The sequence below is a fragment of the Schistocerca gregaria genome, chromosome 1 (genome assembly GCF_023897955.1).
Source record: "Schistocerca gregaria isolate iqSchGreg1 chromosome 1, iqSchGreg1.2, whole genome shotgun sequence".
In the NCBI taxonomy this organism is placed as follows: Eukaryota; Metazoa; Arthropoda; class Insecta; order Orthoptera; family Acrididae; genus Schistocerca; species Schistocerca gregaria.
In genome coordinates this window covers 466,696,383-466,721,604 of record NC_064920.1, presented here as the reverse complement: position 1 = coordinate 466,721,604, position 25,222 = coordinate 466,696,383, and the positions used below count along the sequence as shown (strand labels likewise).

The 25,222-nt window shown below is 50.8% G+C and overlaps 18 non-coding genes and 12 pseudogenes across 18 annotated transcripts; all 30 read left to right on the top strand.

Moving 5' to 3' along the window:
• Positions 1-72: 72 nt before the first annotated feature.
• On the top strand, positions 73-263 carry LOC126285387 (U2 spliceosomal RNA). Its single transcript, XR_007551636.1, has one exon. It is a non-coding gene; the product is annotated as a U2 spliceosomal RNA (small nuclear RNA).
• Positions 264-994: 731 nt separating this feature from the next.
• Positions 995-1,109, top strand: LOC126285624 (U2 spliceosomal RNA; annotated as a pseudogene).
• Positions 1,110-1,711: 602 nt separating this feature from the next.
• Positions 1,712-1,902, top strand: LOC126285381 (U2 spliceosomal RNA). Its single transcript, XR_007551635.1, has one exon. It is a non-coding gene; the product is annotated as a U2 spliceosomal RNA (small nuclear RNA).
• A 733-nt stretch (positions 1,903-2,635) lies between these two features.
• Positions 2,636-2,828, top strand: LOC126291973 (U2 spliceosomal RNA). The gene has a single exon (XR_007551966.1). It is a non-coding gene; the product is annotated as a U2 spliceosomal RNA (small nuclear RNA).
• A 733-nt stretch (positions 2,829-3,561) lies between these two features.
• Positions 3,562-3,754, top strand: LOC126291967 (U2 spliceosomal RNA). The gene has a single exon (XR_007551964.1). It is a non-coding gene; the product is annotated as a U2 spliceosomal RNA (small nuclear RNA).
• A 731-nt stretch (positions 3,755-4,485) lies between these two features.
• On the top strand, positions 4,486-4,678 carry LOC126291961 (U2 spliceosomal RNA). Its single transcript, XR_007551958.1, has one exon. It is a non-coding gene; the product is annotated as a U2 spliceosomal RNA (small nuclear RNA).
• Positions 4,679-5,411: 733 nt separating this feature from the next.
• On the top strand, positions 5,412-5,604 carry LOC126291957 (U2 spliceosomal RNA). Its single transcript, XR_007551952.1, has one exon. It is a non-coding gene; the product is annotated as a U2 spliceosomal RNA (small nuclear RNA).
• Positions 5,605-6,336: 732 nt separating this feature from the next.
• On the top strand, positions 6,337-6,451 carry LOC126285613 (U2 spliceosomal RNA; annotated as a pseudogene).
• Positions 6,452-7,053: 602 nt separating this feature from the next.
• On the top strand, positions 7,054-7,244 carry LOC126285379 (U2 spliceosomal RNA). Its single transcript, XR_007551634.1, has one exon. It is a non-coding gene; the product is annotated as a U2 spliceosomal RNA (small nuclear RNA).
• Positions 7,245-7,977: 733 nt separating this feature from the next.
• LOC126285900 (U2 spliceosomal RNA) lies at positions 7,978-8,110 on the top strand (annotated as a pseudogene).
• Positions 8,111-8,698: 588 nt separating this feature from the next.
• LOC126292742 (U2 spliceosomal RNA) lies at positions 8,699-8,874 on the top strand (annotated as a pseudogene).
• A 732-nt stretch (positions 8,875-9,606) lies between these two features.
• Positions 9,607-9,799, top strand: LOC126291953 (U2 spliceosomal RNA). Its single transcript, XR_007551949.1, has one exon. It is a non-coding gene; the product is annotated as a U2 spliceosomal RNA (small nuclear RNA).
• A 731-nt stretch (positions 9,800-10,530) lies between these two features.
• LOC126291946 (U2 spliceosomal RNA) lies at positions 10,531-10,723 on the top strand. The gene has a single exon (XR_007551948.1). It is a non-coding gene; the product is annotated as a U2 spliceosomal RNA (small nuclear RNA).
• Positions 10,724-11,456: 733 nt separating this feature from the next.
• LOC126291944 (U2 spliceosomal RNA) lies at positions 11,457-11,649 on the top strand. The gene has a single exon (XR_007551947.1). It is a non-coding gene; the product is annotated as a U2 spliceosomal RNA (small nuclear RNA).
• Positions 11,650-12,381: 732 nt separating this feature from the next.
• LOC126285602 (U2 spliceosomal RNA) lies at positions 12,382-12,496 on the top strand (annotated as a pseudogene).
• A 602-nt stretch (positions 12,497-13,098) lies between these two features.
• On the top strand, positions 13,099-13,289 carry LOC126285374 (U2 spliceosomal RNA). The gene has a single exon (XR_007551633.1). It is a non-coding gene; the product is annotated as a U2 spliceosomal RNA (small nuclear RNA).
• Positions 13,290-14,022: 733 nt separating this feature from the next.
• Positions 14,023-14,137, top strand: LOC126285591 (U2 spliceosomal RNA; annotated as a pseudogene).
• A 606-nt stretch (positions 14,138-14,743) lies between these two features.
• On the top strand, positions 14,744-14,919 carry LOC126292731 (U2 spliceosomal RNA; annotated as a pseudogene).
• A 732-nt stretch (positions 14,920-15,651) lies between these two features.
• On the top strand, positions 15,652-15,766 carry LOC126285580 (U2 spliceosomal RNA; annotated as a pseudogene).
• A 602-nt stretch (positions 15,767-16,368) lies between these two features.
• Positions 16,369-16,559, top strand: LOC126285369 (U2 spliceosomal RNA). Its single transcript, XR_007551632.1, has one exon. It is a non-coding gene; the product is annotated as a U2 spliceosomal RNA (small nuclear RNA).
• A 733-nt stretch (positions 16,560-17,292) lies between these two features.
• On the top strand, positions 17,293-17,485 carry LOC126291943 (U2 spliceosomal RNA). Its single transcript, XR_007551946.1, has one exon. It is a non-coding gene; the product is annotated as a U2 spliceosomal RNA (small nuclear RNA).
• Positions 17,486-18,217: 732 nt separating this feature from the next.
• On the top strand, positions 18,218-18,332 carry LOC126285569 (U2 spliceosomal RNA; annotated as a pseudogene).
• Positions 18,333-18,934: 602 nt separating this feature from the next.
• LOC126285363 (U2 spliceosomal RNA) lies at positions 18,935-19,125 on the top strand. The gene has a single exon (XR_007551629.1). It is a non-coding gene; the product is annotated as a U2 spliceosomal RNA (small nuclear RNA).
• Positions 19,126-19,858: 733 nt separating this feature from the next.
• LOC126285889 (U2 spliceosomal RNA) lies at positions 19,859-19,991 on the top strand (annotated as a pseudogene).
• A 588-nt stretch (positions 19,992-20,579) lies between these two features.
• LOC126292720 (U2 spliceosomal RNA) lies at positions 20,580-20,755 on the top strand (annotated as a pseudogene).
• Positions 20,756-21,487: 732 nt separating this feature from the next.
• LOC126291934 (U2 spliceosomal RNA) lies at positions 21,488-21,680 on the top strand. Its single transcript, XR_007551943.1, has one exon. It is a non-coding gene; the product is annotated as a U2 spliceosomal RNA (small nuclear RNA).
• A 731-nt stretch (positions 21,681-22,411) lies between these two features.
• LOC126291929 (U2 spliceosomal RNA) lies at positions 22,412-22,604 on the top strand. Its single transcript, XR_007551937.1, has one exon. It is a non-coding gene; the product is annotated as a U2 spliceosomal RNA (small nuclear RNA).
• Positions 22,605-23,337: 733 nt separating this feature from the next.
• Positions 23,338-23,530, top strand: LOC126291923 (U2 spliceosomal RNA). The gene has a single exon (XR_007551919.1). It is a non-coding gene; the product is annotated as a U2 spliceosomal RNA (small nuclear RNA).
• A 732-nt stretch (positions 23,531-24,262) lies between these two features.
• On the top strand, positions 24,263-24,377 carry LOC126285558 (U2 spliceosomal RNA; annotated as a pseudogene).
• Positions 24,378-24,979: 602 nt separating this feature from the next.
• On the top strand, positions 24,980-25,170 carry LOC126285358 (U2 spliceosomal RNA). Its single transcript, XR_007551628.1, has one exon. It is a non-coding gene; the product is annotated as a U2 spliceosomal RNA (small nuclear RNA).
• Positions 25,171-25,222: the final 52 nt, after the last annotated feature.

The following is a 25,222-nucleotide window of genomic DNA, read 5'->3' as shown; positions in this document are numbered from 1 at the left end:
TCGACCACGAAACTGGTACTGTGGCCCGGAATATTCCTGAAGCAACCTTCCTAGAAGTTCCTTCCCGCTTCCAAAAATTCTCTCAATGACTAAAAAAAAAAAAAAAAAATCTGTTCTTATCAGCTTAATATCTGATACGTCCTGCATCGCAGGACCAGAATATTAAACTCATTTTTGGCTCATGACGGAGTGCTAGGGGCTTGCTCCACCTCTGTCGCGGGTTGGCCCGGCATTGCAGTACCGCCGGGATCGGCCCACCTAAAATTAATTAAAACACAGCTTGAAATGAGATAATATTCTGCAGAGATCAGATATTCTGCTGGTAGCAAAACTTGTCGGAGTTGTCGATGTGCCCAGTAGTTAGCTCCTTACACACTGCGATTTCTTTTAATTTAACATTATCTTATTTTTTTTTTTTTTTTTTTGTTTTTAGCCGGACCGCTCTTGCAGCCACATTACACTAGGCTGGTAATTTATGGGGGCACACAACAGCGCCGTCGGATGCTCCTTTGGCGTCTCTTATGGCCCGGCCACAGATAATTTCAATTAAATTTTTTGGAGTTATAACCTTAGCTCCTCGCGAACGTCGTCGTCGCCGCCGCACGCACGCAGAATACGTGTGTACACACGCACACACACACATATGCAGTCTGCGGTGAACGGTGTAAGCACTCGGCTAGGTGTAGCTTGCGCCGGCCTCGCGCCGGTGTAGCTCGCGCCGTCCTGGCGCTGCTGTGGGGCGGCCTCACGGCTTCTCCACTGCCGTGGCTGCTAGCGGCGTTCAAATGGGAGTCGCTCTTTACTGTTAGACATGGACGGTAAAACTAGGCTGTTGACGAGTGCTCTCTTCAGTTGTCCTTCCTCCCGGCACTTGCTTTTGCGACGTTTTCCACGGTCGCCTGTTGCGATATCAGCCCGCACCACCATGTTTCACTCCCACATGTGGAGCGCACACGCTGCAAGCATTTAGGCCCTTCCACTGCGGTTTTTCCTTATCGCTTCTCGGCCTTTTGGCTAAGATCAAAGTGTAGTATCTGTTCTTATCAGCTTAATGCTGGTAAGGTCGGATACGAAACGCACTGATATGCGATGTATTTTCTTTAGTCATTGCTCTCCCGGCACCCGACTATGACGAAGTTGCAGCGTGCACGGTCCGGATCGTGGTTGGCCTTGCTGTGAGGGCAGCAAGCGCCTTCGTAACTGCCAGACCTGCGCTGCATGTGATACTTCTTCCCTCTATTTTTTTCTCCCGATTTTGACTAAGGGTGGCGAGATGCTCAGGCCCCATCTGAACCACCCGCAGAGGCAGATGTAGCCGTCCCATCTGATCCTCCTGCCGTGGCAGATGCAGACCGGTCTCGTGTGTGTCCAGTTTATACTGTCGACACCGGCGGCAGAGTTGGTAGCGACGTATGTGCCTTCCGCTCTGTTCGTCTTCCTATTTTTCCCCCGGCCAGCGTCGTCTGGGTCTCCGCCCGGGGTTGATACAAACTTATGACCTTCTCATCTTGGCCGGAGTGCGCCACTGCACTCCGGGTAAACCCAAGATCTCCTATTATCTATAGATAATTCTTAGTTACGACGCCGGCCCAGTACCAGCTAGTGAGGTACGACTCTCTGTAGATGGTGGCAGATGACGTCGACCACGAAACTGGTACTGTGGCCCGGAATATTCCTGAAGCAACCTTCCTAGAAGTTCCTTCCCGCTTCCAAAAATTCTCTCAATGACTAAAAAAAAAAAAAAAAAATCTGTTCTTATCAGCTTAATATCTGATACGTCCTGCATCGCAGGACCAGAATATTAAACTCATTTTTGGCTCATGACGGAGTGCTAGGGGCTTGCTCCACCTCTGTCGCGGGTTGGCCCGGCATTGCAGTACCGCCGGGATCGGCCCACCTAAAATTAATTAAAACACAGCTTGAAATGAGATAATATTCTGCAGAGATCAGATATTCTGCTGGTAGCAAAACTTGTCGGAGTTGTCGATGTGCCCAGTAGTTAGCTCCTTACACACTGCGATTTCTTTTAATTTAACATTATCTTATTTTTTTTTTTTTTTTTTTTTGTTTTTAGCCGGACCGCTCTTGCAGCCACATTACACTAGGCTGGTAATTTATGGGGGCACACAACAGCGCCGTCGGATGCTCCTTTGGCGTCTCTTATGGCCCGGCCACAGATAATTTCAATTAAATTTTTTGGAGTTATAACCTTAGCTCCTCGCGAACGTCGTCGTCGCCGCCGCACGCACGCAGAATACGTGTGTACACACGCACACACACACATATGCAGTCTGCGGTGAACGGTGTAAGCACTCGGCTAGGTGTAGCTTGCGCCGGCCTCGCGCCGGTGTAGCTCGCGCCGTCCTGGCGCTGCTGTGGGGCGGCCTCACGGCTTCTCCACTGCCGTGGCTGCTAGCGGCGTTCAAATGGGAGTCGCTCTTTACTGTTAGACATGGACGGTAAAACTAGGCTGTTGACGAGTGCTCTCTTCAGTTGTCCTTCCTCCCGGCACTTGCTTTTGCGACGTTTTCCACGGTCGCCTGTTGCGATATCAGCCCGCACCACCATGTTTCACTCCCACATGTGGAGCGCACACGCTGCAAGCATTTAGGCCCTTCCACTGCGGTTTTTCCTTATCGCTTCTCGGCCTTTTGGCTAAGATCAAAGTGTAGTATCTGTTCTTATCAGCTTAATATCTGATACGTCCTGCATCGCAGGACCAGAATATTAAACTCATTTTTGGCTCATGACGGAGTGCTAGGGGCTTGCTCCACCTCTGTCGCGGGTTGGCCCGGCATTGCAGTACCGCCGGGATCGGCCCACCTAAAATTAATTAAAACACAGCTTGAAATGAGATAATATTCTGCAGAGATCAGATATTCTGCTGGTAGCAAAACTTGTCGGAGTTGTCGATGTGCCCAGTAGTTAGCTCCTTACACACTGCGATTTCTTTTAATTTAACATTATCTTATTTTTTTTTTTTTTTTTTTTTGTTTTTAGCCGGACCGCTCTTGCAGCCACATTACACTAGGCTGGTAATTTATGGGGGCACACAACAGCGCCGTCGGATGCTCCTTTGGCGTCTCTTATGGCCCGGCCACAGATAATTTCAATTAAATTTTTTGGAGTTATAACCTTAGCTCCTCGCGAACGTCGTCGTCGCCGCCGCACGCACGCAGAATACGTGTGTACACACGCACACACACACATATGCAGTCTGCGGTGAACGGTGTAAGCACTCGGCTAGGTGTAGCTTGCGCCGGCCTCGCGCCGGTGTAGCTCGCGCCGTCCTGGCGCTGCTGTGGGGCGGCCTCACGGCTTCTCCACTGCCGTGGCTGCTAGCGGCGTTCAAATGGGAGTCGCTCTTTACTGTTAGACATGGACGGTAAAACTAGGCTGTTGACGAGTGCTCTCTTCAGTTGTCCTTCCTCCCGGCACTTGCTTTTGCGACGTTTTCCACGGTCGCCTGTTGCGATATCAGCCCGCACCACCATGTTTCACTCCCACATGTGGAGCGCACACGCTGCAAGCATTTAGGCCCTTCCACTGCGGTTTTTCCTTATCGCTTCTCGGCCTTTTGGCTAAGATCAAAGTGTAGTATCTGTTCTTATCAGCTTAATATCTGATACGTCCTGCATCGCAGGACCAGAATATTAAACTCATTTTTGGCTCATGACGGAGTGCTAGGGGCTTGCTCCACCTCTGTCGCGGGTTGGCCCGGCATTGCAGTACCGCCGGGATCGGCCCACCTAAAATTAATTAAAACACAGCTTGAAATGAGATAATATTCTGCAGAGATCAGATATTCTGCTGGTAGCAAAACTTGTCGGAGTTGTCGATGTGCCCAGTAGTTAGCTCCTTACACACTGCGATTTCTTTTAATTTAACATTATCTTATTTTATTTTTTTTTTTTTTGTTTTTAGCCGGACCGCTCTTGCAGCCACATTACACTAGGCTGGTAATTTATGGGGGCACACAACAGCGCCGTCGGATGCTCCTTTGGCGTCTCTTATGGCCCGGCCACAGATAATTTCAATTAAATTTTTTGGAGTTATAACCTTAGCTCCTCGCGAACGTCGTCGTCGCCGCCGCACGCACGCAGAATACGTGTGTACACACGCACACACACACATATGCAGTCTGCGGTGAACGGTGTAAGCACTCGGCTAGGTGTAGCTTGCGCCGGCCTCGCGCCGGTGTAGCTCGCGCCGTCCTGGCGCTGCTGTGGGGCGGCCTCACGGCTTCTCCACTGCCGTGGCTGCTAGCGGCGTTCAAATGGGAGTCGCTCTTTACTGTTAGACATGGACGGTAAAACTAGGCTGTTGACGAGTGCTCTCTTCAGTTGTCCTTCCTCCCGGCACTTGCTTTTGCGACGTTTTCCACGGTCGCCTGTTGCGATATCAGCCCGCACCACCATGTTTCACTCCCACATGTGGAGCGCACACGCTGCAAGCATTTAGGCCCTTCCACTGCGGTTTTTCCTTATCGCTTCTCGGCCTTTTGGCTAAGATCAAAGTGTAGTATCTGTTCTTATCAGCTTAATATCTGATACGTCCTGCATCGCAGGACCAGAATATTAAACTCATTTTTGGCTCATGACGGAGTGCTAGGGGCTTGCTCCACCTCTGTCGCGGGTTGGCCCGGCATTGCAGTACCGCCGGGATCGGCCCACCTAAAATTAATTAAAACACAGCTTGAAATGAGATAATATTCTGCAGAGATCAGATATTCTGCTGGTAGCAAAACTTGTCGGAGTTGTCGATGTGCCCAGTAGTTAGCTCCTTACACACTGCGATTTCTTTTAATTTAACATTATCTTATTTTTTTTTTTTTTTTTTTTTGTTTTTAGCCGGACCGCTCTTGCAGCCACATTACACTAGGCTGGTAATTTATGGGGGCACACAACAGCGCCGTCGGATGCTCCTTTGGCGTCTCTTATGGCCCGGCCACAGATAATTTCAATTAAATTTTTTGGAGTTATAACCTTAGCTCCTCGCGAACGTCGTCGTCGCCGCCGCACGCACGCAGAATACGTGTGTACACACGCACACACACACATATGCAGTCTGCGGTGAACGGTGTAAGCACTCGGCTAGGTGTAGCTTGCGCCGGCCTCGCGCCGGTGTAGCTCGCGCCGTCCTGGCGCTGCTGTGGGGCGGCCTCACGGCTTCTCCACTGCCGTGGCTGCTAGCGGCGTTCAAATGGGAGTCGCTCTTTACTGTTAGACATGGACGGTAAAACTAGGCTGTTGACGAGTGCTCTCTTCAGTTGTCCTTCCTCCCGGCACTTGCTTTTGCGACGTTTTCCACGGTCGCCTGTTGCGATATCAGCCCGCACCACCATGTTTCACTCCCACATGTGGAGCGCACACGCTGCAAGCATTTAGGCCCTTCCACTGCGGTTTTTCCTTATCGCTTCTCGGCCTTTTGGCTAAGATCAAAGTGTAGTATCTGTTCTTATCAGCTTAATATCTGATACGTCCTGCATCGCAGGACCAGAATATTAAACTCATTTTTGGCTCATGACGGAGTGCTAGGGGCTTGCTCCACCTCTGTCGCGGGTTGGCCCGGCATTGCAGTACCGCCGGGATCGGCCCACCTAAAATTAATTAAAACACAGCTTGAAATGAGATAATATTCTGCAGAGATCAGATATTCTGCTGGTAGCAAAACTTGTCGGAGTTGTCGATGTGCCCAGTAGTTAGCTCCTTACACACTGCGATTTCTTTTAATTTAACATTATCTTATTTTTTTTTTTTTTTTTTTTGTTTTTAGCCGGACCGCTCTTGCAGCCACATTACACTAGGCTGGTAATTTATGGGGGCACACAACAGCGCCGTCGGATGCTCCTTTGGCGTCTCTTATGGCCCGGCCACAGATAATTTCAATTAAATTTTTTGGAGTTATAACCTTAGCTCCTCGCGAACGTCGTCGTCGCCGCCGCACGCACGCAGAATACGTGTGTACACACGCACACACACACATATGCAGTCTGCGGTGAACGGTGTAAGCACTCGGCTAGGTGTAGCTTGCGCCGGCCTCGCGCCGGTGTAGCTCGCGCCGTCCTGGCGCTGCTGTGGGGCGGCCTCACGGCTTCTCCACTGCCGTGGCTGCTAGCGGCGTTCAAATGGGAGTCGCTCTTTACTGTTAGACATGGACGGTAAAACTAGGCTGTTGACGAGTGCTCTCTTCAGTTGTCCTTCCTCCCGGCACTTGCTTTTGCGACGTTTTCCACGGTCGCCTGTTGCGATATCAGCCCGCACCACCATGTTTCACTCCCACATGTGGAGCGCACACGCTGCAAGCATTTAGGCCCTTCCACTGCGGTTTTTCCTTATCGCTTCTCGGCCTTTTGGCTAAGATCAAAGTGTAGTATCTGTTCTTATCAGCTTAATGCTGGTAAGGTCGGATACGAAACGCACTGATATGCGATGTATTTTCTTTAGTCATTGCTCTCCCGGCACCCGACTATGACGAAGTTGCAGCGTGCACGGTCCGGATCGTGGTTGGCCTTGCTGTGAGGGCAGCAAGCGCCTTCGTAACTGCCAGACCTGCGCTGCATGTGATACTTCTTCCCTCTATTTTTTTCTCCCGATTTTGACTAAGGGTGGCGAGATGCTCAGGCCCCATCTGAACCACCCGCAGAGGCAGATGTAGCCGTCCCATCTGATCCTCCTGCCGTGGCAGATGCAGACCGGTCTCGTGTGTGTCCAGTTTATACTGTCGACACCGGCGGCAGAGTTGGTAGCGACGTATGTGCCTTCCGCTCTGTTCGTCTTCCTATTTTTCCCCCGGCCAGCGTCGTCTGGGTCTCCGCCCGGGGTTGATACAAACTTATGACCTTCTCATCTTGGCCGGAGTGCGCCACTGCACTCCGGGTAAACCCAAGATCTCCTATTATCTATAGATAATTCTTAGTTACGACGCCGGCCCAGTACCAGCTAGTGAGGTACGACTCTCTGTAGATGGTGGCAGATGACGTCGACCACGAAACTGGTACTGTGGCCCGGAATATTCCTGAAGCAACCTTCCTAGAAGTTCCTTCCCGCTTCCAAAAATTCTCTCAATGACTAAAAAAAAAAAAAAAAAATCTGTTCTTATCAGCTTAATATCTGATACGTCCTGCATCGCAGGACCAGAATATTAAACTCATTTTTGGCTCATGACGGAGTGCTAGGGGCTTGCTCCACCTCTGTCGCGGGTTGGCCCGGCATTGCAGTACCGCCGGGATCGGCCCACCTAAAATTAATTAAAACACAGCTTGAAATGAGATAATATTCTGCAGAGATCAGATATTCTGCTGGTAGCAAAACTTGTCGGAGTTGTCGATGTGCCCAGTAGTTAGCTCCTTACACACTGCGATTTCTTTTAATTTAACATTATCTTATTTTTTTTTTTTTTTTTTTTTGTTTTTAGCCGGACCGCTCTTGCAGCCACATTACACTAGGCTGGTAATTTATGGGGGCACACAACAGCGCCGTCGGATGCTCCTTTGGCGTCTCTTATGGCCCGGCCACAGATAATTTCAATTAAATTTTTTGGAGTTATAACCTTAGCTCCTCGCGAACGTCGTCGTCGCCGCCGCACGCACGCAGAATACGTGTGTACACACGCACACACACACATATGCAGTCTGCGGTGAACGGTGTAAGCACTCGGCTAGGTGTAGCTTGCGCCGGCCTCGCGCCGGTGTAGCTCGCGCCGTCCTGGCGCTGCTGTGGGGCGGCCTCACGGCTTCTCCACTGCCGTGGCTGCTAGCGGCGTTCAAATGGGAGTCGCTCTTTACTGTTAGACATGGACGGTAAAACTAGGCTGTTGACGAGTGCTCTCTTCAGTTGTCCTTCCTCCCGGCACTTGCTTTTGCGACGTTTTCCACGGTCGCCTGTTGCGATATCAGCCCGCACCACCATGTTTCACTCCCACATGTGGAGCGCACACGCTGCAAGCATTTAGGCCCTTCCACTGCGGTTTTTCCTTATCGCTTCTCGGCCTTTTGGCTAAGATCAAAGTGTAGTATCTGTTCTTATCAGCTTAATGCTGCTAAGGTCGGATACGAAACGCACTGATATGCGATGTATTTTCTTTAGTCATTGCTCTCCCGGCACCCGACTATGACGAAGTTGCAGCGTGCACGGTCCGGATCGTGGTTGGCCTTGCTGTGAGGGCAGCAAGCGCCTTCGTAACTGCCAGACCTGCCCTGCATGTGATACTTCTTCCCTCTATTTTTTTCTCCCGATTTTGACTAAGGGTGGCGAGATGCTCAGGCCCCATCTGAACCACCCGCAGAGGCAGATGTAGCCGTCCCATCTGATCCTCCTGCCGTGGCAGATGCAGACCGGTCTCGTGTGTGTCCAGTTTATACTGTCGACACCGGCGGCAGAGTTGGTAGCGACGTATGTGCCTTCCGCTCTGTTCGTCTTCCTATTTTTCCCCCGGCCAGCTTCGTCTGGGTCTCCGCCCGGGGTTGATACAAACTTATGACCTTCTCATCTTGGCCGGAGTGCGCCACTGCACTCCGGGTAAACCCAAGATCTCCTATTATCTATAGATAATTCTTAGTTACGACGCCGGCCCAGTGCCAGCTAGTGAGGCACGACTCTCTGTAGATGGTGGCAGATGACGTCGACCACGAAACTGGTACTGTGGCCCGGAATATTCCTGAAGCAACCTTCCTAGAAGTTCCTTCCCGCTTCCAAAAATTCTCTCAATGACTAAAAAAATCTGTTCTTATCAGCTTAATATCTGATACGTCCTGCATCGCAGGACCAGAATATTAAACTCATTTTTGGCTCATGACGGAGTGCTAGGGGCTTGCTCCACCTCTGTCGCGGGTTGGCCCGGCATTGCAGTACCGCCGGGATCGGCCCACCTAAAATTAATTAAAACACAGCTTGAAATGAGATAATATTCTGCAGAGATCAGATATTCTGCTGGTAGCAAAACTTGTCGGAGTTGTCGATGTGCCCAGTAGTTAGCTCCTTACACACTGCGATTTCTTTTAATTTAACATTATCTTATTTTTTTTTTTTTTTTTTTTGTTTTTAGCCGGACCGCTCTTGCAGCCACATTACACTAGGCTGGTAATTTATGGGGGCACACAACAGCGCCGTCGGATGCTCCTTTGGCGTCTCTTATGGCCCGGCCACAGATAATTTCAATTAAATTTTTTGGAGTTATAACCTTAGCTCCTCGCGAACGTCGTCGTCGCCGCCGCACGCACGCAGAATACGTGTGTACACACGCACACACACACATATGCAGTCTGCGGTGAACGGTGTAAGCACTCGGCTAGGTGTAGCTTGCGCCGGCCTCGCGCCGGTGTAGCTCGCGCCGTCCTGGCGCTGCTGTGGGGCGGCCTCACGGCTTCTCCACTGCCGTGGCTGCTAGCGGCGTTCAAATGGGAGTCGCTCTTTACTGTTAGACATGGACGGTAAAACTAGGCTGTTGACGAGTGCTCTCTTCAGTTGTCCTTCCTCCCGGCACTTGCTTTTGCGACGTTTTCCACGGTCGCCTGTTGCGATATCAGCCCGCACCACCATGTTTCACTCCCACATGTGGAGCGCACACGCTGCAAGCATTTAGGCCCTTCCACTGCGGTTTTTCCTTATCGCTTCTCGGCCTTTTGGCTAAGATCAAAGTGTAGTATCTGTTCTTATCAGCTTAATATCTGATACGTCCTGCATCGCAGGACCAGAATATTAAACTCATTTTTGGCTCATGACGGAGTGCTAGGGGCTTGCTCCACCTCTGTCGCGGGTTGGCCCGGCATTGCAGTACCGCCGGGATCGGCCCACCTAAAATTAATTAAAACACAGCTTGAAATGAGATAATATTCTGCAGAGATCAGATATTCTGCTGGTAGCAAAACTTGTCGGAGTTGTCGATGTGCCCAGTAGTTAGCTCCTTACACACTGCGATTTCTTTTAATTTAACATTATCTTATTTTATTTTTTTTTTTTTTGTTTTTAGCCGGACCGCTCTTGCAGCCACATTACACTAGGCTGGTAATTTATGGGGGCACACAACAGCGCCGTCGGATGCTCCTTTGGCGTCTCTTATGGCCCGGCCACAGATAATTTCAATTAAATTTTTTGGAGTTATAACCTTAGCTCCTCGCGAACGTCGTCGTCGCCGCCGCACGCACGCAGAATACGTGTGTACACACGCACACACACACATATGCAGTCTGCGGTGAACGGTGTAAGCACTCGGCTAGGTGTAGCTTGCGCCGGCCTCGCGCCGGTGTAGCTCGCGCCGTCCTGGCGCTGCTGTGGGGCGGCCTCACGGCTTCTCCACTGCCGTGGCTGCTAGCGGCGTTCAAATGGGAGTCGCTCTTTACTGTTAGACATGGACGGTAAAACTAGGCTGTTGACGAGTGCTCTCTTCAGTTGTCCTTCCTCCCGGCACTTGCTTTTGCGACGTTTTCCACGGTCGCCTGTTGCGATATCAGCCCGCACCACCATGTTTCACTCCCACATGTGGAGCGCACACGCTGCAAGCATTTAGGCCCTTCCACTGCGGTTTTTCCTTATCGCTTCTCGGCCTTTTGGCTAAGATCAAAGTGTAGTATCTGTTCTTATCAGCTTAATATCTGATACGTCCTGCATCGCAGGACCAGAATATTAAACTCATTTTTGGCTCATGACGGAGTGCTAGGGGCTTGCTCCACCTCTGTCGCGGGTTGGCCCGGCATTGCAGTACCGCCGGGATCGGCCCACCTAAAATTAATTAAAACACAGCTTGAAATGAGATAATATTCTGCAGAGATCAGATATTCTGCTGGTAGCAAAACTTGTCGGAGTTGTCGATGTGCCCAGTAGTTAGCTCCTTACACACTGCGATTTCTTTTAATTTAACATTATCTTATTTTTTTTTTTTTTTTTTTTTGTTTTTAGCCGGACCGCTCTTGCAGCCACATTACACTAGGCTGGTAATTTATGGGGGCACACAACAGCGCCGTCGGATGCTCCTTTGGCGTCTCTTATGGCCCGGCCACAGATAATTTCAATTAAATTTTTTGGAGTTATAACCTTAGCTCCTCGCGAACGTCGTCGTCGCCGCCGCACGCACGCAGAATACGTGTGTACACACGCACACACACACATATGCAGTCTGCGGTGAACGGTGTAAGCACTCGGCTAGGTGTAGCTTGCGCCGGCCTCGCGCCGGTGTAGCTCGCGCCGTCCTGGCGCTGCTGTGGGGCGGCCTCACGGCTTCTCCACTGCCGTGGCTGCTAGCGGCGTTCAAATGGGAGTCGCTCTTTACTGTTAGACATGGACGGTAAAACTAGGCTGTTGACGAGTGCTCTCTTCAGTTGTCCTTCCTCCCGGCACTTGCTTTTGCGACGTTTTCCACGGTCGCCTGTTGCGATATCAGCCCGCACCACCATGTTTCACTCCCACATGTGGAGCGCACACGCTGCAAGCATTTAGGCCCTTCCACTGCGGTTTTTCCTTATCGCTTCTCGGCCTTTTGGCTAAGATCAAAGTGTAGTATCTGTTCTTATCAGCTTAATATCTGATACGTCCTGCATCGCAGGACCAGAATATTAAACTCATTTTTGGCTCATGACGGAGTGCTAGGGGCTTGCTCCACCTCTGTCGCGGGTTGGCCCGGCATTGCAGTACCGCCGGGATCGGCCCACCTAAAATTAATTAAAACACAGCTTGAAATGAGATAATATTCTGCAGAGATCAGATATTCTGCTGGTAGCAAAACTTGTCGGAGTTGTCGATGTGCCCAGTAGTTAGCTCCTTACACACTGCGATTTCTTTTAATTTAACATTATCTTATTTTTTTTTTTTTTTTTTTTGTTTTTAGCCGGACCGCTCTTGCAGCCACATTACACTAGGCTGGTAATTTATGGGGGCACACAACAGCGCCGTCGGATGCTCCTTTGGCGTCTCTTATGGCCCGGCCACAGATAATTTCAATTAAATTTTTTGGAGTTATAACCTTAGCTCCTCGCGAACGTCGTCGTCGCCGCCGCACGCACGCAGAATACGTGTGTACACACGCACACACACACATATGCAGTCTGCGGTGAACGGTGTAAGCACTCGGCTAGGTGTAGCTTGCGCCGGCCTCGCGCCGGTGTAGCTCGCGCCGTCCTGGCGCTGCTGTGGGGCGGCCTCACGGCTTCTCCACTGCCGTGGCTGCTAGCGGCGTTCAAATGGGAGTCGCTCTTTACTGTTAGACATGGACGGTAAAACTAGGCTGTTGACGAGTGCTCTCTTCAGTTGTCCTTCCTCCCGGCACTTGCTTTTGCGACGTTTTCCACGGTCGCCTGTTGCGATATCAGCCCGCACCACCATGTTTCACTCCCACATGTGGAGCGCACACGCTGCAAGCATTTAGGCCCTTCCACTGCGGTTTTTCCTTATCGCTTCTCGGCCTTTTGGCTAAGATCAAAGTGTAGTATCTGTTCTTATCAGCTTAATGCTGGTAAGGTCGGATACGAAACGCACTGATATGCGATGTATTTTCTTTAGTCATTGCTCTCCCGGCACCCGACTATGACGAAGTTGCAGCGTGCACGGTCCGGATCGTGGTTGGCCTTGCTGTGAGGGCAGCAAGCGCCTTCGTAACTGCCAGACCTGCGCTGCATGTGATACTTCTTCCCTCTATTTTTTTCTCCCGATTTTGACTAAGGGTGGCGAGATGCTCAGGCCCCATCTGAACCACCCGCAGAGGCAGATGTAGCCGTCCCATCTGATCCTCCTGCCGTGGCAGATGCAGACCGGTCTCGTGTGTGTCCAGTTTATACTGTCGACACCGGCGGCAGAGTTGGTAGCGACGTATGTGCCTTCCGCTCTGTTCGTCTTCCTATTTTTCCCCCGGCCAGCGTCGTCTGGGTCTCCGCCCGGGGTTGATACAAACTTATGACCTTCTCATCTTGGCCGGAGTGCGCCACTGCACTCCGGGTAAACCCAAGATCTCCTATTATCTATAGATAATTCTTAGTTACGACGCCGGCCCAGTACCAGCTAGTGAGGTACGACTCTCTGTAGATGGTGGCAGATGACGTCGACCACGAAACTGGTACTGTGGCCCGGAATATTCCTGAAGCAACCTTCCTAGAAGTTCCTTCCCGCTTCCAAAAATTCTCTCAATGACTAAAAAAAAAAAAAAAAAATCTGTTCTTATCAGCTTAATATCTGATACGTCCTGCATCGCAGGACCAGAATATTAAACTCATTTTTGGCTCATGACGGAGTGCTAGGGGCTTGCTCCACCTCTGTCGCGGGTTGGCCCGGCATTGCAGTACCGCCGGGATCGGCCCACCTAAAATTAATTAAAACACAGCTTGAAATGAGATAATATTCTGCAGAGATCAGATATTCTGCTGGTAGCAAAACTTGTCGGAGTTGTCGATGTGCCCAGTAGTTAGCTCCTTACACACTGCGATTTCTTTTAATTTAACATTATCTTATTTTTTTTTTTTTTTTTTTTTGTTTTTAGCCGGACCGCTCTTGCAGCCACATTACACTAGGCTGGTAATTTATGGGGGCACACAACAGCGCCGTCGGATGCTCCTTTGGCGTCTCTTATGGCCCGGCCACAGATAATTTCAATTAAATTTTTTGGAGTTATAACCTTAGCTCCTCGCGAACGTCGTCGTCGCCGCCGCACGCACGCAGAATACGTGTGTACACACGCACACACACACATATGCAGTCTGCGGTGAACGGTGTAAGCACTCGGCTAGGTGTAGCTTGCGCCGGCCTCGCGCCGGTGTAGCTCGCGCCGTCCTGGCGCTGCTGTGGGGCGGCCTCACGGCTTCTCCACTGCCGTGGCTGCTAGCGGCGTTCAAATGGGAGTCGCTCTTTACTGTTAGACATGGACGGTAAAACTAGGCTGTTGACGAGTGCTCTCTTCAGTTGTCCTTCCTCCCGGCACTTGCTTTTGCGACGTTTTCCACGGTCGCCTGTTGCGATATCAGCCCGCACCACCATGTTTCACTCCCACATGTGGAGCGCACACGCTGCAAGCATTTAGGCCCTTCCACTGCGGTTTTTCCTTATCGCTTCTCGGCCTTTTGGCTAAGATCAAAGTGTAGTATCTGTTCTTATCAGCTTAATGCTGGTAAGGTCGGATACGAAACGCACTGATATGCGATGTATTTTCTTTAGTCATTGCTCTCCCGGCACCCGACTATGACGAAGTTGCAGCGTGCACGGTCCGGATCGTGGTTGGCCTTGCTGTGAGGGCAGCAAGCGCCTTCGTAACTGCCAGACCTGCCCTGCATGTGATACTTCTTCCCTCTATTTTTTTCTCCCGATTTTGACTAAGGGTGGCGAGATGCTCAGGCCCCATCTGAACCACCCGCAGAGGCAGATGTAGCCGTCCCATCTGATCCTCCTGCCGTGGCAGATGCAGACCGGTCTCGTGTGTGTCCAGTTTATACTGTCGACACCGGCGGCAGAGTTGGTAGCGACGTATGTGCCTTCCGCTCTGTTCGTCTTCCTATTTTTCCCCCGGCCAGCTTCGTCTGGGTCTCCGCCCGGGGTTGATACAAACTTATGACCTTCTCATCTTGGCCGGAGTGCGCCACTGCACTCCGGGTAAACCCAAGATCTCCTATTATCTATAGATAATTCTTAGTTACGACGCCGGCCCAGTGCCAGCTAGTGAGGCACGACTCTCTGTAGATGGTGGCAGATGACGTCGACCACGAAACTGGTACTGTGGCCCGGAATATTCCTGAAGCAACCTTCCTAGAAGTTCCTTCCCGCTTCCAAAAATTCTCTCAATGACTAAAAAAATCTGTTCTTATCAGCTTAATATCTGATACGTCCTGCATCGCAGGACCAGAATATTAAACTCATTTTTGGCTCATGACGGAGTGCTAGGGGCTTGCTCCACCTCTGTCGCGGGTTGGCCCGGCATTGCAGTACCGCCGGGATCGGCCCACCTAAAATTAATTAAAACACAGCTTGAAATGAGATAATATTCTGCAGAGATCAGATATTCTGCTGGTAGCAAAACTTGTCGGAGTTGTCGATGTGCCCAGTAGTTAGCTCCTTACACACTGCGATTTCTTTTAATTTAACATTATCTTATTTTTTTTTTTTTTTTTTTTGTTTTTAGCCGGACCGCTCTTGCAGCCACATTACACTAGGCTGGTAATTTATGGGGGCACACAACAGCGCCGTCGGATGCTCCTTTGGCGTCTCTTATGGCCCGGCCACAGATAATTTCAATTAAATTTTTTGGAGTTATAACCTTAGCTCCTCGCGAACGTCGTCGTCGCCGCCGCACGCACGCAGAATACGTGTGTACACACGCACACACACACATATGCAGTCTGCGGTGAACGGTGTAAGCACTCGGCTAGGTGTAGCTTGCGCCGGCCTCGCGCCGGTGTAGCTCGCGCCGTCCTGGCGCTGCTGTGGGGCGGCCTCACGGCTTCTCCACTGCCGTGGCTGCTAGCGGCGTTCAAATGGGAGTCGCTCTTTACTGTTAGACATGGACGGTAAAACTAGGCTGTTGACGAGTGCTCTCTTCAGTTGTCCTTCCTCCCGGCACTTGCTTTTGCGACGTTTTCCACGGTCGCCTGTTGCGATATCAGCCCGCACCACCATGTTTCACTCCCACATGTGGAGCGCACACGCTGCAAGCATTTAGGCCCTTCCACTGCGGTTTTTCCTTATCGCTTCTCGGCCTTTTGGCTAAGATCAAAGTGTAGTATCTGTTCTTATCAGCTTAATGCTGGTAAGGTCGGATACGAAACGCACTGATATGCGATGTATTTTCTTTAGTCATTGCTCTCCCGGCACCCGACTATGACGAAGTTGCAGCGTGCACGGTCCGGATCGTGGTTGGCCTTGCTGTGAGGGCAGCAAGCGCCTTCGTAACTGCCAGACCTGCGCTGCATGTGATACTTCTTCCCTCTATTTTTTTCTCCCGATTTTGACTAAGGGTGGCGAGATGCTCAGGCCCCATCTGAACCACCCGCAGAGGCAGATGTAGCCGTCCCATCTGATCCTCCTGCCGTGGCAGATGCAGACCGGTCTCGTGTGTGTCCAGTTTATACTGTCGACACCGGCGGCAGAGTTGGTAGCGACGTATGTGCCTTCCGCTCTGTTCGTCTTCCTATTTTTCCCCCGGCCAGCGTCGTCTGGGTCTCCGCCCGGGGTTGATACAAACTTATGACCTTCTCATCTTGGCCGGAGTGCGCCACTGCACTCCGGGTAAACCCAAGATCTCCTATTATCTATAGATAATTCTTAGTTACGACGCCGGCCCAGTACCAGCTAGTGAGGTACGACTCTCTGTAGATGGTGGCAGATGACGTCGACCACGAAACTGGTACTGTGGCCCGGAATATTCCTGAAGCAACCTTCCTAGAAGTTCCTTCCCGCTTCCAAAAATTCTCTCAATGACTAAAAAAAAAAAAAAAAAATCTGTTCTTATCAGCTTAATATCTGATACGTCCTGCATCGCAGGACCAGAATATTAAACTCATTTTTGGCTCATGACGGAGTGCTAGGGGCTTGCTCCACCTCTGTCGCGGGTTGGCCCGGCATTGCAGTACCGCCGGGATCGGCCCACCTAAAATTAATTAAAACACAGCTTGAAATGAGATAATATTCTGCAGAGATCAGATATTCTGCTGGTAGCAAAACTTGTCGGAGTTGTCGATGTGCCCAGTAGTTAGCTCCTTACACACTGCGATTTCTTTTAATTTAACATTATCTTATTTTTTTTTTTTTTTTTTTTTGTTTTTAGCCGGACCGCTCTTGCAGCCACATTACACTAGGCTGGTAATTTATGGGGGCACACAACAGCGCCGTCGGATGCTCCTTTGGCGTCTCTTATGGCCCGGCCACAGATAATTTCAATTAAATTTTTTGGAGTTATAACCTTAGCTCCTCGCGAACGTCGTCGTCGCCGCCGCACGCACGCAGAATACGTGTGTACACACGCACACACACACATATGCAGTCTGCGGTGAACGGTGTAAGCACTCGGCTAGGTGTAGCTTGCGCCGGCCTCGCGCCGGTGTAGCTCGCGCCGTCCTGGCGCTGCTGTGGGGCGGCCTCACGGCTTCTCCACTGCCGTGGCTGCTAGCGGCGTTCAAATGGGAGTCGCTCTTTACTGTTAGACATGGACGGTAAAACTAGGCTGTTGACGAGTGCTCTCTTCAGTTGTCCTTCCTCCCGGCACTTGCTTTTGCGACGTTTTCCACGGTCGCCTGTTGCGATATCAGCCCGCACCACCATGTTTCACTCCCACATGTGGAGCGCACACGCTGCAAGCATTTAGGCCCTTCCACTGCGGTTTTTCCTTATCGCTTCTCGGCCTTTTGGCTAAGATCAAAGTGTAGTATCTGTTCTTATCAGCTTAATATCTGATACGTCCTGCATCGCAGGACCAGAATATTAAACTCATTTTTGGCTCATGACGGAGTGCTAGGGGCTTGCTCCACCTCTGTCGCGGGTTGGCCCGGCATTGCAGTACCGCCGGGATCGGCCCACCTAAAATTAATTAAAACACAGCTTGAAATGAGATAATATTCTGCAGAGATCAGATATTCTGCTGGTAGCAAAACTTGTCGGAGTTGTCGATGTGCCCAGTAGTTAGCTCCTTACACACTGCGATTTCTTTTAATTTAACATTATCTTATTTTTTTTTTTTTTTTTTTTGTTTTTAGCCGGACCGCTCTTGCAGCCACATTACACTAGGCTGGTAATTTATGGGGGCACACAACAGCGCCGTCGGATGCTCCTTTGGCGTCTCTTATGGCCCGGCCACAGATAATTTCAATTAAATTTTTTGGAGTTATAACCTTAGCTCCTCGCGAACGTCGTCGTCGCCGCCGCACGCACGCAGAATACGTGTGTACACACGCACACACACACATATGCAGTCTGCGGTGAACGGTGTAAGCACTCGGCTAGGTGTAGCTTGCGCCGGCCTCGCGCCGGTGTAGCTCGCGCCGTCCTGGCGCTGCTGTGGGGCGGCCTCACGGCTTCTCCACTGCCGTGGCTGCTAGCGGCGTTCAAATGGGAGTCGCTCTTTACTGTTAGACATGGACGGTAAAACTAGGCTGTTGACGAGTGCTCTCTTCAGTTGTCCTTCCTCCCGGCACTTGCTTTTGCGACGTTTTCCACGGTCGCCTGTTGCGATATCAGCCCGCACCACCATGTTTCACTCCCACATGTGGAGCGCACACGCTGCAAGCATTTAGGCCCTTCCACTGCGGTTTTTCCTTATCGCTTCTCGGCCTTTTGGCTAAGATCAAAGTGTAGTATCTGTTCTTATCAGCTTAATGCTGGTAAGGTCGGATACGAAACGCACTGATATGCGATGTATTTTCTTTAGTCATTGCTCTCCCGGCACCCGACTATGACGAAGTTGCAGCGTGCACGGTCCGGATCGTGGTTGGCCTTGCTGTGAGGGCAGCAAGCGCCTTCGTAACTGCCAGACCTGCGCTGCATGTGATACTTCTTCCCTCTATTTTTTTCTCCCGATTTTGACTAAGGGTGGCGAGATGCTCAGGCCCCATCTGAACCACCCGCAGAGGCAGATGTAGCCGTCCCATCTGATCCTCCTGCCGTGGCAGATGCAGACCGGTCTCGTGTGTGTCCAGTTTATACTGTCGACACCGGCGGCAGAGTTGGTAGCGACGTATGTGCCTTCCGCTCTGTTCGTCTTCCTATTTTTCCCCCGGCCAGCGTCGTCTGGGTCTCCGCCCGGGGTTGATACAAACTTATGACCTTCTCATCTTGGCCGGAGTGCGCCACTGCACTCCGGGTAAACCCAAGATCTCCTATTATCTATAGATAATTCTTAGTTACGACGCCGGCCCAGTACCAGCTAGTGAGGTACGACTCTCTGTAGATGGTGGCAGATGACGTCGACCACGAAACTGGTACTGTGGCCCGGAATATTCCTGAAGCAACCTTCCTAGAAGTTCCTTCCCGCTTCCAAAAATTCTCTCAATGACTAAAAAAAAAAAAAAAAAATCTGTTCTTATCAGCTTAATATCTGATACGTCCTGCATCGCAGGACCAGAATATTAAACTCATTTTTGGCTCATGACGGAGTGCTAGGGGCTTGCTCCACCTCTGTCGCGGGTTGGCCCGGCATTGCAGTACCGCCGGGATCGGCCCACCTAAAATTAATTAAAACACAGCTTGAAATGAGATAATATTCTGCAGAGATCAGATATTCTGCTGGTAGCAAAACTTGTCGGAGTTGTCGATGTGCCCAGTAGTTAGCTCCTTACACACTGCGATTTCTTTTAATTTAACATTATCTTATTTTTTTTTTTTTTTTTTTTTGTTTTTAGCCGGACCGCTCTTGCAGCCACATTACACTAGGCTGGTAATTTATGGGGGCACACAACAGCGCCGTCGGATGCTCCTTTGGCGTCTCTTATGGCCCGGCCACAGATAATTTCAATTAAATTTTTTGGAGTTATAACCTTAGCTCCTCGCGAACGTCGTCGTCGCCGCCGCACGCACGCAGAATACGTGTGTACACACGCACACACACACATATGCAGTCTGCGGTGAACGGTGTAAGCACTCGGCTAGGTGTAGCTTGCGCCGGCCTCGCGCCGGTGTAGCTCGCGCCGTCCTGGCGCTGCTGTGGGGCGGCCTCACGGCTTCTCCACTGCCGTGGCTGCTAGCGGCGTTCAAATGGGAGTCGCTCTTTACTGTTAGACATGGACGGTAAAACTAGGCTGTTGACGAGTGCTCTCTTCAGTTGTCCTTCCTCCCGGCACTTGCTTTTGCGACGTTTTCCACGGTCGCCTGTTGCGATATCAGCCCGCACCACCATGTTTCACTCCCACATGTGGAGCGCACACGCTGCAAGCATTTAGGCCCTTCCACTGCGGTTTTTCCTTATCGCTTCTCGGCCTTTTGGCTAAGATCAAAGTGTAGTATCTGTTCTTATCAGCTTAATGCTGCTAAGGTCGGATACGAAACGCACTGATATGCGATGTATTTTCTTTAGTCATTGCTCTCCCGGCACCCGACTATGACGAAGTTGCAGCGTGCACGGTCCGGATCGTGGTTGGCCTTGCTGTGAGGGCAGCAAGCGCCTTCGTAACTGCCAGACCTGCCCTGCATGTGATACTTCTTCCCTCTATTTTTTTCTCCCGATTTTGACTAAGGGTGGCGAGATGCTCAGGCCCCATCTGAACCACCCGCAGAGGCAGATGTAGCCGTCCCATCTGATCCTCCTGCCGTGGCAGATGCAGACCGGTCTCGTGTGTGTCCAGTTTATACTGTCGACACCGGCGGCAGAGTTGGTAGCGACGTATGTGCCTTCCGCTCTGTTCGTCTTCCTATTTTTCCCCCGGCCAGCTTCGTCTGGGTCTCCGCCCGGGGTTGATACAAACTTATGACCTTCTCATCTTGGCCGGAGTGCGCCACTGCACTCCGGGTAAACCCAAGATCTCCTATTATCTATAGATAATTCTTAGTTACGACGCCGGCCCAGTGCCAGCTAGTGAGGCACGACTCTCTGTAGATGGTGGCAGATGACGTCGACCACGAAACTGGTACTGTGGCCCGGAATATTCCTGAAGCAACCTTCCTAGAAGTTCCTTCCCGCTTCCAAAAATTCTCTCAATGACTAAAAAAATCTGTTCTTATCAGCTTAATATCTGATACGTCCTGCATCGCAGGACCAGAATATTAAACTCATTTTTGGCTCATGACGGAGTGCTAGGGGCTTGCTCCACCTCTGTCGCGGGTTGGCCCGGCATTGCAGTACCGCCGGGATCGGCCCACCTAAAATTAATTAAAACACAGCTTGAAATGAGATAATATTCTGCAGAGATCAGATATTCTGCTGGTAGCAAAACTTGTCGGAGTTGTCGATGTGCCCAGTAGTTAGCTCCTTACACACTGCGATTTCTTTTAATTTAACATTATCTTATTTTTTTTTTTTTTTTTTTTGTTTTTAGCCGGACCGCTCTTGCAGCCACATTACACTAGGCTGGTAATTTATGGGGGCACACAACAGCGCCGTCGGATGCTCCTTTGGCGTCTCTTATGGCCCGGCCACAGATAATTTCAATTAAATTTTTTGGAGTTATAACCTTAGCTCCTCGCGAACGTCGTCGTCGCCGCCGCACGCACGCAGAATACGTGTGTACACACGCACACACACACATATGCAGTCTGCGGTGAACGGTGTAAGCACTCGGCTAGGTGTAGCTTGCGCCGGCCTCGCGCCGGTGTAGCTCGCGCCGTCCTGGCGCTGCTGTGGGGCGGCCTCACGGCTTCTCCACTGCCGTGGCTGCTAGCGGCGTTCAAATGGGAGTCGCTCTTTACTGTTAGACATGGACGGTAAAACTAGGCTGTTGACGAGTGCTCTCTTCAGTTGTCCTTCCTCCCGGCACTTGCTTTTGCGACGTTTTCCACGGTCGCCTGTTGCGATATCAGCCCGCACCACCATGTTTCACTCCCACATGTGGAGCGCACACGCTGCAAGCATTTAGGCCCTTCCACTGCGGTTTTTCCTTATCGCTTCTCGGCCTTTTGGCTAAGATCAAAGTGTAGTATCTGTTCTTATCAGCTTAATATCTGATACGTCCTGCATCGCAGGACCAGAATATTAAACTCATTTTTGGCTCATGACGGAGTGCTAGGGGCTTGCTCCACCTCTGTCGCGGGTTGGCCCGGCATTGCAGTACCGCCGGGATCGGCCCACCTAAAATTAATTAAAACACAGCTTGAAATGAGATAATATTCTGCAGAGATCAGATATTCTGCTGGTAGCAAAACTTGTCGGAGTTGTCGATGTGCCCAGTAGTTAGCTCCTTACACACTGCGATTTCTTTTAATTTAACATTATCTTATTTTATTTTTTTTTTTTTTGTTTTTAGCCGGACCGCTCTTGCAGCCACATTACACTAGGCTGGTAATTTATGGGGGCACACAACAGCGCCGTCGGATGCTCCTTTGGCGTCTCTTATGGCCCGGCCACAGATAATTTCAATTAAATTTTTTGGAGTTATAACCTTAGCTCCTCGCGAACGTCGTCGTCGCCGCCGCACGCACGCAGAATACGTGTGTACACACGCACACACACACATATGCAGTCTGCGGTGAACGGTGTAAGCACTCGGCTAGGTGTAGCTTGCGCCGGCCTCGCGCCGGTGTAGCTCGCGCCGTCCTGGCGCTGCTGTGGGGCGGCCTCACGGCTTCTCCACTGCCGTGGCTGCTAGCGGCGTTCAAATGGGAGTCGCTCTTTACTGTTAGACATGGACGGTAAAACTAGGCTGTTGACGAGTGCTCTCTTCAGTTGTCCTTCCTCCCGGCACTTGCTTTTGCGACGTTTTCCACGGTCGCCTGTTGCGATATCAGCCCGCACCACCATGTTTCACTCCCACATGTGGAGCGCACACGCTGCAAGCATTTAGGCCCTTCCACTGCGGTTTTTCCTTATCGCTTCTCGGCCTTTTGGCTAAGATCAAAGTGTAGTATCTGTTCTTATCAGCTTAATATCTGATACGTCCTGCATCGCAGGACCAGAATATTAAACTCATTTTTGGCTCATGACGGAGTGCTAGGGGCTTGCTCCACCTCTGTCGCGGGTTGGCCCGGCATTGCAGTACCGCCGGGATCGGCCCACCTAAAATTAATTAAAACACAGCTTGAAATGAGATAATATTCTGCAGAGATCAGATATTCTGCTGGTAGCAAAACTTGTCGGAGTTGTCGATGTGCCCAGTAGTTAGCTCCTTACACACTGCGATTTCTTTTAATTTAACATTATCTTATTTTTTTTTTTTTTTTTTTTTGTTTTTAGCCGGACCGCTCTTGCAGCCACATTACACTAGGCTGGTAATTTATGGGGGCACACAACAGCGCCGTCGGATGCTCCTTTGGCGTCTCTTATGGCCCGGCCACAGATAATTTCAATTAAATTTTTTGGAGTTATAACCTTAGCTCCTCGCGAACGTCGTCGTCGCCGCCGCACGCACGCAGAATACGTGTGTACACACGCACACACACACATATGCAGTCTGCGGTGAACGGTGTAAGCACTCGGCTAGGTGTAGCTTGCGCCGGCCTCGCGCCGGTGTAGCTCGCGCCGTCCTGGCGCTGCTGTGGGGCGGCCTCACGGCTTCTCCACTGCCGTGGCTGCTAGCGGCGTTCAAATGGGAGTCGCTCTTTACTGTTAGACATGGACGGTAAAACTAGGCTGTTGACGAGTGCTCTCTTCAGTTGTCCTTCCTCCCGGCACTTGCTTTTGCGACGTTTTCCACGGTCGCCTGTTGCGATATCAGCCCGCACCACCATGTTTCACTCCCACATGTGGAGCGCACACGCTGCAAGCATTTAGGCCCTTCCACTGCGGTTTTTCCTTATCGCTTCTCGGCCTTTTGGCTAAGATCAAAGTGTAGTATCTGTTCTTATCAGCTTAATATCTGATACGTCCTGCATCGCAGGACCAGAATATTAAACTCATTTTTGGCTCATGACGGAGTGCTAGGGGCTTGCTCCACCTCTGTCGCGGGTTGGCCCGGCATTGCAGTACCGCCGGGATCGGCCCACCTAAAATTAATTAAAACACAGCTTGAAATGAGATAATATTCTGCAGAGATCAGATATTCTGCTGGTAGCAAAACTTGTCGGAGTTGTCGATGTGCCCAGTAGTTAGCTCCTTACACACTGCGATTTCTTTTAATTTAACATTATCTTATTTTTTTTTTTTTTTTTTTTGTTTTTAGCCGGACCGCTCTTGCAGCCACATTACACTAGGCTGGTAATTTATGGGGGCACACAACAGCGCCGTCGGATGCTCCTTTGGCGTCTCTTATGGCCCGGCCACAGATAATTTCAATTAAATTTTTTGGAGTTATAACCTTAGCTCCTCGCGAACGTCGTCGTCGCCGCCGCACGCACGCAGAATACGTGTGTACACACGCACACACACACATATGCAGTCTGCGGTGAACGGTGTAAGCACTCGGCTAGGTGTAGCTTGCGCCGGCCTCGCGCCGGTGTAGCTCGCGCCGTCCTGGCGCTGCTGTGGGGCGGCCTCACGGCTTCTCCACTGCCGTGGCTGCTAGCGGCGTTCAAATGGGAGTCGCTCTTTACTGTTAGACATGGACGGTAAAACTAGGCTGTTGACGAGTGCTCTCTTCAGTTGTCCTTCCTCCCGGCACTTGCTTTTGCGACGTTTTCCACGGTCGCCTGTTGCGATATCAGCCCGCACCACCATGTTTCACTCCCACATGTGGAGCGCACACGCTGCAAGCATTTAGGCCCTTCCACTGCGGTTTTTCCTTATCGCTTCTCGGCCTTTTGGCTAAGATCAAAGTGTAGTATCTGTTCTTATCAGCTTAATGCTGGTAAGGTCGGATACGAAACGCACTGATATGCGATGTATTTTCTTTAGTCATTGCTCTCCCGGCACCCGACTATGACGAAGTTGCAGCGTGCACGGTCCGGATCGTGGTTGGCCTTGCTGTGAGGGCAGCAAGCGCCTTCGTAACTGCCAGACCTGCGCTGCATGTGATACTTCTTCCCTCTATTTTTTTCTCCCGATTTTGACTAAGGGTGGCGAGATGCTCAGGCCCCATCTGAACCACCCGCAGAGGCAGATGTAGCCGTCCCATCTGATCCTCCTGCCGTGGCAGATGCAGACCGGTCTCGTGTGTGTCCAGTTTATACTGTCGACACCGGCGGCAGAGTTGGTAGCGACGTATGTGCCTTCCGCTCTGTTCGTCTTCCTATTTTTCCCCCGGCCAGCGTCGTCTGGGTCTCCGCCCGGGGTTGATACAAACTTATGACCTTCTCATCTTGGCCGGAGTGCGCCACTGCACTCCGGGTAAACCCAAGATCTCCTATTATCTATAGATAATTCTTAGTTACGACGCCGGCCCAGTACCAGCTAGTGAGGTACGACTCTCTGTAGATGGTGGCAGATGACGTCGACCACGAAACTGGTACTGTGGCCCGGAATATTCCTGAAGCAACCTTCCTAGAAGTTCCTTCCCGCTTCCAAAAATTCTCTCAATGACTAAAAAAAAAAAAAAAAAATCTGTTCTTATCAGCTTAATATCTGATACGTCCTGCATCGCAGGACCAGAATATTAAACTCATTTTTGGCTCATGACGGAGTGCTAGGGGCTTGCTCCACCTCTGTCGCGGGTTGGCCCGGCATTGCAGTACCGCCGGGATCGGCCCACCTAAAATTAATTAAAACACAGCTTGAAATGAGATAATATTCTGCAGAGATCAGATAT